Genomic DNA, 12,902 nt, shown 5'->3' on the forward strand with positions numbered 1-12,902 from the left:
CCATGTCCTCTTCTGAATCCAGCCTGAACCTCTGGAAGGTCTCTGTCAATGTGTGATCGTTGCTGTTTCTGTATTACCTTTAGCAAAACTTTACTTGCATGAGATATCAGTGATATTCTCCGATGATTTCCACATTTTGTTGGGTCACCGCTCTTTGAAATGGGCACAAATATGGATCTCTTCAAATCAGTTGGTTAGGGAGTTGTCTTCCAAATATCCTGGTATATATGAGTAAGTGGCCCCAGTGCCACCTCACTTACTTGAAATATTTCAATTTGTATGCCATCAATTCCTGGTGCCTTGTTCTTTGTTAATGCCTTCAATACACCTTGGACTTTTTCTTGCAAGATCATTGGCTCTTGATCATATGCTACCTCTTGAAATAGTTGAATATTGACCATTTCCTTTTGGTAAAATTGCTCTGTTTATTCCTTGCATCTTCTTTTGATGCTTATTACATCACTCAATACATTGCCCAGAGAGTCCTTCAATAATGCAACTCGAGACTTGGTTTTTACTTCAGTTCCTTCAACTTTAGAAATTCTGAGTGAGTACTTCCCTTTTGGGTTTCTACCTGCAGGTCTTTCCACATTTCATTATAATATTTGACTTTGTCTTCTCGAGCTGACCTTTGGAATTTTCTGTTCAGCTTTTGAACCTCCTCATTTCTTCCAGTTGATTGTCAGATTCAAAATGGCCATTACTAGTTGATTTCAGCTCACTAATGCCTACGATATCAATGTTTATGTGTTCCATTTCATTTTTGACAATTTTCAATTTTTCTAGGTTCATACTTCATACATTTCATATTCTGATTATTATTATGTTTACAGCTGTTTCTTTACATTTTGAGTCATGTTCCATCAGCAAATGAAGGTCCCGAGGACTTTACGCCATTCACATCATCATGGTTAACTCTACTTTGAGGAGACAGCTCTTTCACAGTCCCAGTTTGAATGCTCTCCCACCTGAGGGGCTCATTTTCTAGCACTATATCTGACAGTGTTTCTCTGCTATTCATAAGGTTTGCAGGGACTAAATATTTGTAAGTAGTTTATCTCTCCTTCTTCCTCATCTATCTTAATATGCAATCTCATCTGAAACCTGTCCATCATGGGTGACCCTGTTTGTATTTGAAATACCTATGCCATAGCTTCCAGAATCACAGCAACACACAAGCTACCACAGTATGACAAACTGTCAGATGAGTGATGGACTCTTGAGCATGGACAAGCTAAAATGACTGAAATAAATGATGAAGTCAAAGAGTTGAACAGAATATTTCAAAGGGCAGCTCAATAAGACAGAATAAACGTATAAAAAAAAAAAAAATGTGCTAAGACCTAGAGTTAGAAAACAAAAATGGAGGAACACACTAAGCATTTCTCAAGTTGAAAGAATGGAAGAAAAACATCCAGCCTCAACATGCAATAATGAAGGATTCTATGGATAAAATATTGAATCATGAATGGTACATCAAAAGAAAATAGAAGGATTACAGAGTAGCTATAGCAAAAATCCTGGTGTGGCGCTGTGGGCTAATGCGTCAGAATGCAAATCATTTGGACTGCAACGTCAATGGTTCAAGTTCACCAGCTGCTCCTTGGAAACCCTATAAAGAGTCGCTATGGGTCGGAATCAATTCAACAGCACTTAACAACAACATACCAAAAATAATTGATCCATGTTTCACCTATGATCAAGAACTGATAGTAGTGAAAGAAGAAATCTAAGCTCCACTGAAATCATTGACAAAAAAAAAAAAGGCTCTCAGAATTGATGTAATACAGAATGAAATGAAGAGGCAAGACCAGCAGCAGTTATGTTAATGAAAGAGTATAATATTGAAAATATTATCTTATGCCTTGAGTCATTTTCTTTGAGACATGGTGGTGGTTATGAGCCATGGAGTCTGTCTCTGACTCATAGTGAACCTGTATAGGGTTTCCGAGGTTGGGAATCTTTACTGGAGCAGAAAGCCTCATCTTTCTCCCTCAGAGTGGAGGATGGGCTAGAACTGTTGACATTGCAGTTAGCAGCCCAACACCTAACCCACTACTCTACCAGAGCTCCTTTTATAAAAATATATGACATTTCATGAATAAGCAGAGTGTGTCATTTGGACTGAGGGTCCCTACAGTGAGAATATCCTAGTTCAAAGAGAAGAGTCATGTAAAGAAAGATGAAGATCTCCAAGGAATGTTGGTCCAGCAACTATTAAGAGGAGACAAGGACTTTCCACCACAGCTCACAAAGAAAGAAAGTCTTTCCTCAGAGCTAGCACTCTGAATTTGGTCTTGTAGCACCCGAAACTGTAAGAGAATACATTTCTGGTTGTTAAAGCCATCCATCCACTTGCAGTTATTTCTGTTGTAGCAGTACTAGATAGCAAACACTCCAACCTCTGCTTTTTGTAAGTTTTTCAGATTTAATAGCTGAGTCTCGTGAAAGTCAGGTCACTTTCCAATGGAGGCACAAATATTGAAAAGGTGATTAGTATAGAAACTGGTCTGATATTCTCTCTTCTGTCTGATGTTGTACACTCATGACAATGAAGCCTGAATATTAGTCAATGATTTCAGAAGAGCTTAAGTTCTTTTCACGCTGCAGCTGAAGTCATGAAACCAGGAACCATACCCATATTTGCAGGCAGGTGAGGCCACTGACCAGGCGCACATGTGCTCGCCCAGACCCTGTATATACTTGCACTGTTCTGCTCCTAAAAAATTAGCCAATTGCTGTTATGTCAGTTACAATTCATGTGTCAGAGTAGAACTATGCTCCAAAGCATGTTCAATAACTAATTTTTGGAAGCAAAATTCTCTATATTTTTCCCAGGTTCCTCTGGCTAGACTCAGACGTCTATCCTAATTTTAAGATAGCAGGAGAACACATTAAGAGTTTGCACCACTCACACACTTTTCTAAAGGATTTGTTATTGTTGTTAAATGCTGTCAAGCCAGTTAGGACTCATAGCAACCTGCTGTGTTGCTGTAGGATAAGTAATAGACTGCTAACCACAAGGTCAGCAGTTCAATCTACCACACACTCCACAGAAAGTCTATATGGGGTTGTTATGAGTTGGGTCCTACAGAATGGCACTTACCAACAACAATATAGGGGTCCTGAGGAATGACTGGTGGGTTTGAACCTGCGACATTGTGGTTAGCAGTCCAGTGCTTATCCTATAGCACTATACCAGGGCTCCTGAAGAATTAGGGACTGCATATAAGGTACAAAATAGTTTCCTTTCTGGGGCCTCTGTGTCCACCCTTCTGTGACTCTAACACTTGTTTGAGTTCAGATTTAAAGCTAAAGGTCAGACATTCTGCATACAATACATCCCTCTCCTCCTTGAGGTTAGGTATTATAAAACAAATGTATGCATTGATGAGAACTGGTGTGGTGCTGTGGTATAAAGCATGGGACTGAAAAATCAGTTTGAACTGTAAGGTTGTTGGTTCAAGCTTACCAGTCGCATCTCAGAAACCCTAAACAGGGTCACTATGGGTCAGAACCTATTGGATGGCCCTTAACAACAACAACAAAACATAGCTAGAGTTTCAGATGCTTGGGGAAAAAAAAAAAAAAAAAAAAACATAGGAGATAAGAAGCATTTTTTTTGGTTGTTTTTCTCTTTAAAAACATAATATGAAATATCTTCACAGTTTGGAGTTTTGGGGACCAATGTTATTGGCTGATAAGGAAGTCTTAAATATCTTATGAAAAAGCCCTTGGTGGTGCAATAGTTAAATGCTTATCTGCTAACTGAAAGGCGACAGTTTGAATACACCAATGATTCCAGGAAAGGCCTGGATATTGGCTTCCATAAAGGGTACAACCCAGGAAACCTTGTATGGTAGATCTACTCTCTCACATGAGGTAAGTATGAGTCAAAATGAACTTGATGATACCTACCAACAATAACAACTGTATGAGAAATCAAATGGCATGTACAAAGCTGGCTTTAAAGGATGAATTCAGAAGAGATGCAGGTGATAGAATAGAAGAGCATCAAACTGAGGACCAGAGAATTTCAAGGATATAGTTGCTAAATGGCAAGGATATCCGGACCAGGGTGGCAGAAATGGGCCTAGGAGGGTAGAATTGGTTCATTGCTGTAATTCTTTTCTTTTTTTTTGGTAGCTTTTCCCAGGTTGTTTTTTTAGGATGACACAATTTCAAATTGCTAACTTTAGCCATGCCATTAGGAAAGGCCAATCACTAGAAAATGACATCGTGGTTGACAAAGTAGAGGGCCAGTGAAATGAGGAAGACCTTCATGAGATACATTGACTCAATGGCCACAACAATGGACTCAAATATCTCTCATGAAGATAGAACATGACCATTACCTTTTCATTCTATTATATACATCAGGTCTATGTATTGGAGGTGATTCTATGGCAACTGACAACTTTCTATCACTGCCACTCTACGTCCAACACTTCTCCACAATTACTTGGAATATATCTTCGTTCTGCATGTTTTCTGTACATGGTTGTGCTTGCATTTAGCTTGCACTTGCTTTGATGCTGTCTTATAATTTAACCTTTGTTTCTTGATTCACAATATTCCTTGGGCAACCCAGTTCAGGCTTTCTTAGGAGGGAGACCAAGATGCCAGGGCAGGCTGCCATGAAAGACTTCCGATGGAACATAAGCTGAAAATATAACTGGAGAACAGAGACTGATTCTCAAATGTACTTGATTAAGTTAGGTGTCTAACTCCTTAAATCACAGTGATATACTACCAAGAAACCAGCCTTTGCCTTGGAACCATTCCCATACAGGGTAAATCAAATTTCTGATCTTAATTTCTGCAGAAAAGGATGGATAGCTTACATTTTTGACAAAGTGAGCCTTGTGTCCACAGTCCTCTATCAGAGTTCTCTCTGTCCTCATTTTCAATCCCTTTTACGGCACCACTCTGTCATTCTCTCCATAATGCCATCTCTGTGTTTTTCCAAGTGGAGAGATTATCAACTTTAGAAATAGGCCCAACGTGGGTCTGTAATGACCACCTATGTTGCCTTCCACTACTAGTCTGTCAATTTGTTGTATTGTGGTGGCTTGAGTGTTGCTGTGATGCTGGAAGCTATGCCACTGGTGTTTTAAGCACCAGCAGGGTCACCCATGATGGACAGATTTCAACAGAGCTTTCAGAATAAGACAGATTAGGAAGAGGGAGAGGCAGACCATTTCTCAATGACTAACCAATTAAATCCTTATGGATAGAGGCAGGCGGGTGTCAAATATAGTGTTGGAAAATGGTCCCATCAGGTAGGAAGACACTCAAAATACAACTAGGGGAGAGCTGCCTCCACATAGTAGAGTTGATCATGATTGGAGCAAATCTTTTGCGAGCTTCATTTGATGATATGGTACAACTCTAAATGAGAAGAAACAGCTGCACATATTCTCTACTAATTGGAACTTGGAATGTATGAAGCATGAATCTGTGAAAATTGCAAGTCATCACAAATGAAATGGAACACAGAAAAGTTAATCCTAGGCATTAGTGAGCTGAAATGGACTGTTATTGGTCATTTTGATTTAGACAATACTAAAGTGTATTATGCTTGGAATGACGAATTGAAGAGGAACCATACTACATTCATCCTTAAAAAGAATATTTCAAGATCTATCTTGAGTACAATGCAGTCTGTGATAGGAAGATAGCCATATGTCTGCAAGGAAGGCCAGTTAATGCCACTATTTCTCAAATTTATACCCCAACCAATAAAGCAAGTTATGATGAAATTGAAGAATTAAACCAACTTGTTTCTTCTGAAAATGATCAAGCATGCAATCATGATGCATTGAGAATTACTGCTTCTTTGATCCCTTTCCTTTTCTCTATACTCATTTCAAAGCATGGAGATATTTTTTTCTCTCCTTGGTCATTGTGTGTGTTCTTCAATCTCTCTCAAATGTTTTTCTAATTAGCTACTTCATGTTGATCTTTTGACAGGTGTCTCCCTCACTGATGCTCCTGCCTCTGCCTTTGATATTCCTTTGTCTCTCTATTATCTGGCTTTTATACTTCACAACCTGTTCCTCTCTATTCGTTCAGCTGTTACTACCATTCATTGCTTAGCTCTCTTGTTTTTCCATTCATCCTCCTCACTCCTCTTCCCTTCAAACTTATCTCACATTTTTCCCAGTGAAAATGTGCTCATCTCCTTGATCTACACAATGAAATTGGGGTTGTGCTATTTGAGGACAGGCCCATTATTCTTCCTCGGGTTTGTTTTGACCTTGACTTCCCTTTGCATGATCTGTTCCATTTGCATGAATCCAGTCTCTTTTGGTTTGATGCCTGTTCTCTGGAACGTTGCTTTTAGGTGTGATTTCCTATTTTACACACTGTGAATATCATGCCCAGAAGCTCACAATCTTTCATTGCAACGAAGTAGGTGACACAAACAGTATCTTTTTTTTTTTTTTTGTAACAAAAGAAAACAAAGCTAAAAACAGGCTACCATTGAATCAATAATTAAAGGTCAACAATCTTATGGGAGAAAGAAAAACTTGAAGGTTTAGAAATATAAAATACTTATTGTGTACCCGTGAGATGGAGGTAACTCATTTAATTTATTATCAACATCATTTTTATAAGAAAAGACTGATTTTCAAGAAGGAGTGCTTTTGTCCAAACTCTTCATGCTGGACAGCAAAGGAAATAGAATGCAAATCCAGACATTTTAGCCTTCCACTCTGAGTAGGATGGCCTAACTTTAGCAGGTAGACACTCTCACTAAGACAATTGAAGAAACTAAAGCAACAACAACAATGAACAGTTTCTGTCTAGTAGATTCTGACTCATGACAACCCAGTACAGTGCAGAGTAGATCTCACATAATGGGGTTTTTATATCTGTGATCTTTGAAAGCTTGTCACCAGGATTGTCTTACACAGGTGAATGTGAACAGCCAACCATTGGGCTAATAGTCCAGCACTTGACCATTTGTGTCATGTAGGGTTTCAGTTGATGATTTGGTTGTTGTTGTTGTTAAGTGCCTTTGAGATGGTTCCAATTCATAACAACCCTGTTTAGGGTTTCAGAGGCTGTAAATCTTTATGGGACTAGAAACCCTCTTCTTTCTCCCACAGAACAGCTGGTAGTTTCAAACTGTTGATTGTCAAGTTAGCAGCCCAATTGGTAACCACTACAGTACCCGAACTCCTGGTGAAATTATAAAGCTTTTCTGACATCCCTTTCATTCGTGTGTTTTCCTGTCAGGAAGGGGAAACTTTAAGATATTGAATTCTTTTCCAGAGACTGTTTTTCTTTGTAGCCCCAGAAGATAATTTCCATTCTAATAGTGACAACCACTGACATTGAGAAAATTTGTTTGTAAACTCTTAGATAAAAAGAACATAAAGTTCACTGTGTACCACAGACATTATATGTATCTTACTATGCTTGTGACGATTATCAGTTGAGATCTTTCTCTTCCTTTTTCCTTCCTTCCTTCCCCCTTTCATCTTTCCTTTAACCTATATTTATTTTCAGGAGATCCAAAAGGGGTATATTCTGAAGTGTTTCAGGACAAACCTGTTAGATTGGTGGTAGTTCTTAGAATATGTCTCTAAAGGAAAAGATGCCGATTCCTCATTCCCATCCACTCTCCTATGTAAGCATTTCTTATGAGGATCAAATATGAATATATTCTATAGGATTAAAGAATTCTGATTTGATCACATTTAGAGTAACTGGGGATTCATTCATTTAAAAAATGTATGCATATGGGTGAAGATCTCCCTTCTCGGGTTATCTTTTTATGTATCCAGGCTTAAAGAGTGAAATGTAGTTGCAAGATGCCTTTTGGGCAGTTTTTGGGTCTATCCTGCTTTTTACCTTTCTTCCATCTTCCCAGTCAGATTTGAACATATGCCCTAAACTTTGGCTTGGGCTTCTTATGCCTAAGACAGAAAGTGCTTTCCAGGGTTGCCTTGCAATGTATTTTTTAAAGTACTTGATAATTCATAACAAGGAAGAGAAATGACAAGGAAGGTTTCCAATCATATTTGGAAGGAAGTTAGAAGGTTATATAAGAAGACTCACAGGTATTAGAATTAAGCCATCAACTTCAACTTGTAGGAAATTGGCAGAGTCGGATCACAAAGTGGAGAGCAGGTGAGCTGGGACTTCAAGGGGCTGCTAGACAAGCCTATGATTGAATCTCTGGGAGTAATGAGGAAGTCAGTGTCTGTCTTTGCCATTTGCAACTGTATGCAGGGACTTTCAAGACAGGAAGGCTCTGCTCTTCTGGTGTCTGGGATTAGGCAAAAGTCATTAAAAATATTGGAATTTCCTAATCTTAATTATAGTTTGTGAAAGATTTTGTTTATTTGCTTTTTTGTTTACTTTAGGAAAAGGTACCATATAGTATCCACATACTTAAAGTTTCTTATGTTTTGTTAGTTAAACTTCCTTTGATATGATTTTTGTTAAAATATCTTTCTGTTATCGTTAGGTGACATCAAGTCAGTACCAAATCATAGTGACCCTATGCACAACAGAAGGAAACACTGTCTGGGCCTAGTCCTGGGCCAACTTCACAATCCTTGCTATTCTTGAGCCCACTGAGGTTGCCACTGTGCCAATCCATCTTATTGGGGGTCTTCCTCTTTTTCTCCAATCTCCATGTTGCTAAACATAATATCCTTCTCGAGTGATTAGTCTCTTTATAGAGGGAGCCTATATTTGTAGTACTGTGGGCTAATGTGCTGAACTGCAAGGTCGGTTTGAACCTCAAGTTCAGTGGTTCAAGCTCACCAGCCACTCCTTGGAAACCCTATACAGGGTTGTTGTGAGTTGGAACTGACCCAATGGCACTTAACAAACAACAGCAACGTAGTATCACTAGTACCATCCGCTATCTATTTTCAAATATCTTTTGAGACTCTCATTATCTCAATAATGTGGACCTTGAGCAGAGCTTTGTTTGGAACAGTGTGACTCTGCAAGAAATGAACCAAGCTAAAAACCAAACCCAAAACCAAAACAAGATCATTCACTGACAAAGGTGGAGATACAGATTTCAAGGTAAACATGAGGAGTGGATGAGGAGGGCATCCAAAGTCCAATAGAATCTTGGAAGAAAGGCATTTTGATGGTGAAGACTTTGCATCTACTCATCATAGTCCCCGTCACTCCCTTGACTGAAGAGTTGGATATCCACATACAGGCAATCTCTGGGTTACAAAGGAGCTTCATTCCTAAGTGTGTTTTTAAGTAAAATTTCTAGATAAATCAGAATGGGGCTTACAATGCTTATTTGGCTTTACTTGGCTCTTTGCCTTTTCAATCTCTTAAAAGCTGCACATGCAGCAAGTGAAGGTGATTGTGATGAAGAATTTGTTGTGAGTAGGGGATAGCTCAAGGAGCCTTGGGTAGTTTAGTAGTTAGGGATTGAGTTACTAACCTCAAGGTTAGCAATTCCAATCTGCCAGCCACTCAGTGGGTGAAAGATGAGACGTTCTGTTCCTGGAAAGATTTACTCCCAGACTCCTGATGTGGCACTGTGGGATCAGCAAGGGAGAGTGTACCTCAAGTTCAGCAGTTCAAACCCACCAGCTGCTCCTCAGAAACCCTGTACAGGGTTGCTATGAGTTGGAACCAACTTGACAACACTAACCAATAAAAACAACAATGATTTACTGCCTCAGAAACCCCATATAAGGTCACTCTGAGTTGAATCTGACAGAACTGATTCAACAGCACACCACCACCAGAAGCTTAATACAGTCATTTCAAAATGACGGATTATTTACATAGTATTAAAGAGCAGGTCTTGTTGCCTACAAATTGGATGTTCATAATCCAGAAACATGTTGTATACTTAAAGAAGGCTGAAGAAACCATTGCCGTCATGATCCTTTGGATTCACAGTGGCCCTGTAAGACAGAGTCGAACTGCTCACTGGGTTTCCACATCTTTCTCCTGTGGAGAAATGGTAGCAAGATGGATACAAGTTATGTTGCCAAATTAGGATTTGACAAATTACTGAATGAAAGAAAGAAATGACAGTCACACCCATGTAGCACTGGACAAATGAAATGTAAATCTTAAGATTTTTTTTTTTTTTCCATTGCTCATCTTTAAAAGTTGAGTAACAAAAGATGTTACTACAGATAGGTATTGATCATGAGGTTGACCAGGATATATGATTTTCTAGATTGTATTTTTGACTTTCTGCCTTACAGAGACACAAAAAGGAGGGGAAAAATCCGTCTCAGTGAATAATATCAAGTGATGATAGAAAAATCTGAGACCTGCTGCTTCTTTATCCATATTGAATACAGGAGTAACCCTAGGAGACATGTACATAGATGATACTATGTACAATATATAAGTTGGCTAGGCTAATTGGTTGCCATCTCTAAAGTTGGCCATGGTCTACTGGGGTCCAAGGAAGCTGCAGGGAATAAAGGTCTTCATCCATTAAAATTTCCCTTTACCTGGTCTCTGAACCTTTCAAACAAAGGCTTGCAGTTTACTAAAGTGAGACTGGGCATTAGTCTGACTCTCTCAGACTACATTTGCCTGTGGTTAGACCTTTGGTGTGCACATACTGAGAACTTCATCCTTTTCCTACAAGACACTAATTTGCCTTGGTTTCATGATTTAGTTTTTCCTTTGAAACACAAATTCAAACAAAAACATATTTCCCATTTGGGTAGAAGCTCTGTCCTGTATTCTGGCCAACTACCCAGGAGTGCCTTCCATTACTCAACCTAGTGATCTGGTTGTCCTAAGACCATCACTTCTATTGGATTCGTTGGGTCCTGGTGTGGCACTGTTGGTTAATGTGCAGACTGCAAGGTCAGTTTGAACTACAAGATCCATGGTTCAAGCTTACCAGCTGCTGCTTGGAAACCCTACACAGAGTAGATATGGATCGGAATCTACTCAACAGAACTTAGCAACAACAACAAAGTTAAATTAAACTGACCTTTTCACATAGAATCAATGACTTACAGCTTGCCCAATTGTAACTAAAATCTCAGTGTAGCCATTTCTTCTGGCAAAGTCTTCACTCAGTGACTCATACTCAGCAGAGCCACACTAGCCTCCATCAATTAATCACAAGCCATTGATTATTTTAATCCAGTAAGCTGACTTCATCTTCAAAAGGCAGTCTTACAGTAGAGTAGGGCTTGACATCAAATACTGTTCCATTATACACCAGAAGACACACATGTATTTTCAAAGATGGTATTTTTGCCTTCACTTGTCATGATGATTGACTCTACTCTCAGGATTATATGCTTTAGATGTGGACTTATCAGTTATCATGACAGAACTCTGCATAGCGTCATCTGAGTCTCTCCTAGCATGTGCTACTGTTGTTGTTGTCAGGTGCCATCGAGTCGGAACTGACTCATAGCGACCCCATGCACAGCAGAACCAAACAGTGTCCGATCCTGGGCCAACCTCACTACCGCTGCCACACTTGAGTCCATCAATGATGCCACTTGGCAGATCCATCTCATTGGGGGGGTCTTCCTCTTTTTCTCTGACCCGGAAATATAATGACTGTGGAACTATGAAACTAATGGCAAGCATTTACATAGCTACAGAAATCACTATCAACCTATGAACTCCCCTACTTATAGGAATACATGATCCTGTCTGCTCCTGAGGCCAAATTCTCACTACCAGGTGAAGAATCAAGAGATGGTGCCTGAAGAAAAAATCATGACCCTTTCCACTAATCAGTGCTGCTTCCCTTTCCTTCAACCCCACAAATACATATCTATCTCCTACAAATATTTATGTTCCAAGTATATGATTGTACCAGAGAATGCTGCAATATTTGGGGCTTATTCTAAAAGAATTAAGTGTCTAAAATCATAGACTCTAAGTTTGAAGAGACATCAAGGCAAGTTTCGTCATAACTGTATTTAGGATGTGAAAGCCCTCCATGTATCTGTTGTCAAATGTTTTGACTGTTGTCGGTAGCTGCCAATGAATCAACACTGATTTCCAACCTGGGAGACTCATCTTCCAGCACTATATTGCAAAATGTTCTGATGTAATTCATACAATTTTCATTGGCTACTTTTTGCAAGTACATCTTCTGATTGGTCTGGAAGCTCTGCTGAATGAAACCTATCATATATGATCCTGCTTGCATTTGAAATACCAGTAGCATGCTTACCAGCATCATAGAAGCATGCAAGCTTCCACAGATGGGTGGTAGGTTAAATGTTTATCTAATGTAAATCGAGTTGGTAATGGATGGTCTAATACAAACTCTTTGCGTTGGATATCTATGCTTGCTTTGCTGCTGCCTAGGAAAATACCGTCTAGCCCTACTTTGATTATCTTTCATGACTGGAAGACCATGCCTGATGCTGTAGGTGCCTTTGAGCATTATTATTAAGGGATGAGGAAATTCCAGTGAAGAATTCTTTGAGTATTCGAATCAGAGTCAGAGAAAGAGGATTGTTACTCATCTTGCTTCTTATAGTCATTAGCTATGAGACCTTGGGTCAATGATGTCGTTTCCTTGGACTTTGTTTCCAGAGCTATAACCTCAGAATAAATGTCTTTTTCACATAGCTATTTTGAAGATAAAATTAGGGAGTATCATTAAAGCATTTGGAAAATTCCACAATGCAGTCGGCAAATGAATGATATTACATACTTTTTTGTTGGTAAGTTGCATTTTAGTTTCTGCTTCAAACACTAACCTGTATTCCTTAAGTACAGGTTATTCATCAGCATATATCCAACACTTAAAAAATATCCAACAGATAAAGTTAATATTAATTGTATGTATTTATTAATTCAAATGTTTCTCCGCTATGCATAGAGTTTTCAGTGACTAGCGATTCGGAAGTAGTTTGTCACTCTTTCTTCCTAGTCTGTCTTTGCTTTGTAGCTCA

The sequence above is a fragment of the Chrysochloris asiatica genome, unplaced genomic scaffold (assembly GCF_000296735.1).
Source record: "Chrysochloris asiatica unplaced genomic scaffold, ChrAsi1.0 scaffold00001, whole genome shotgun sequence".
Classification (NCBI taxonomy): Eukaryota; Metazoa; Chordata; class Mammalia; order Afrosoricida; family Chrysochloridae; genus Chrysochloris; species Chrysochloris asiatica.